Genomic DNA, 2,121 nt, shown 5'->3' with positions numbered 1-2,121 from the left:
AATGATTAAATCCTAATATCTATTGAATATTAATATGGGGTATGCAGAGGCTGAAAAACTATGACCCAGTCAAAAAGGCAATGCTATGGTGTGTTTCTGTTTCTGTCTAATCAGGCCCTAAAATTTGGAATACAGACCACAATCACTGCACCCATAAGATATCCTTCACTGAACATTAAAATTAATTGTCAGATGAATTAGAACTCTAACATTCTTCAAAATAGTTTCCTGGTGAACAGTGACAGCACAGTGGCTGAAGGATCCAAAAGGCTCACTGGGGTTTTACCCAGAATCTGTCCTTTACTGATGTTATGGGATTGGGATAATCTTTTGACCTCTCTGAGCTTAAGCAGCTTCAGCTATAAAATAAAATGTTGAAATAAGATGAGTCCTAAGGCTACTGCCCAAACAAATTGATCTTTTCTTTAGAATAGTGCCTATTCACATAATAAAGTATTAATTTTCACAGCACACTGATTCTCAGTCTTAAAAGTTTAATGTCATTAAAATTTCACAACTGCTTTGAGAAAGGTCCCACAAGGCACATTCTATAGTCAAGAGAAATTGTGGCATAGAAAAGTTCATGATTCACCAGAGGGTGAGATTCCTACGAGCTTCTTATCACAACATTTTTGTCAACGGATCAATACATAATTTGCCTTTAATATGCGATATTAGTATTAAATGGTATTAATATATCATATAATATATAAAATATATATAAAATAACATTTACTATATTGATTTGTTAATACTGAACTCACAAGACAACAGCACTATAATGCCTGAAGGAAGCTTCTCTTTCACATGTATTTTTTCCTAAGGTACATCACAGCCCTCTTGTACTTAGGAACACTAGACAGCACCTTAGCACTATACTTGGGACCATTTTAAACAGCAAAAATCAACAAAAAGCACAAAAATTCTAAAACAGCACTAAATATATTGTGAAAGGATGCTTTTTATGGTAGAAGAGCTAAAACAAGAAGGTATGGCATTGCTTTGTTCAACCTCAGCTGGTCACATGCACCTTGGGCAACTTGAAATTTGCTCTGCTCTGCACATGTGTACAAATGACTGGGGAAAGTGCTACAAGTATTGATTTTGGTTACAAATAAATTGTAGTGAGTAGGTGAATTTACAAATATGAAATCCATTAGTAATGAGGTTAAACTGTATATAAAATCTAGGCAAGCCAATCAAACATAAAGGCATAAGAAAGAACAAAAAATAGGATAAGGAAGAAAATGTAATCATAGAACACTGCTTATCTCTGGACAATATGGCATAGTCATAAAAATGTTATCACTGACAATAAATTAACAAAAAATTGATAGAAACTATGTTAGTAGGATCACGGAAGGGTAAGTGAGAGGGGGTATAAAAACACCAAATTTCCATCTCCCATAATAGAAAAAAAGCAGAAGGAAGTACCTAAAATTGTCAATCTTACTGCATAAGCATAGTGCAGTATTTAGAAATAGGTAGGTAGATACAAAAAGAATCAGCTCAAAGTGATTTCTCTGAGGATCAGAGGCTAAAATGAAGTAGGAAATAGTGTTGCCAGAAAAAGAGGTCCCAATCCAGACCTTAAGAGAGAACTCTTGGGTCTAAGCAGGAAGGAATTCAAGGCGAGTTGCAGAGTACAGTGAGAAGAGAGTTTATTGAAAGCTACCCAGATACAGAGTAGGGTGTCCTCAGAAACGAAATGGAGGAATGTGCCTTCTTTGTTTTAAACTGTTCTTGTATAGGAGTCTTATCTATGTAAAAACTATTATGTCTATGTGGGGGTAGGCTGACAGCGTGACAAAATTTAGTACTTTGTTTTTAAAAAGTTTTCTGTGGCATTTTAGTGCATAAGTACATCAAAGCATGACTATATCTTAAAAGTATACATTGTTATGTGATACTGGGACATCTGGACATTCTGCCATCACAGGAGTTTATCCTTGCAAGCATTACTAAACTGCTTCCTTAGCCAAAAACATGTTATGACTGTGCATTGTGACTGGCCAGGAATGTGCCTTGCTGGTTTTACGATGGAGTTGATTTAAAAATAGTATTACCGTAGCTCTCCTATGCTCCTGTTTACTTAACAATAATGTGACTAGCCAGAATCTT

This window comes from Pan troglodytes, chromosome 9 (genome assembly GCF_028858775.2).
Source record: "Pan troglodytes isolate AG18354 chromosome 9, NHGRI_mPanTro3-v2.0_pri, whole genome shotgun sequence".
NCBI lineage: Eukaryota > Metazoa > Chordata > Mammalia > Primates > Hominidae > Pan > Pan troglodytes.
Note: the sequence above shows the minus strand (reverse complement) of the source record.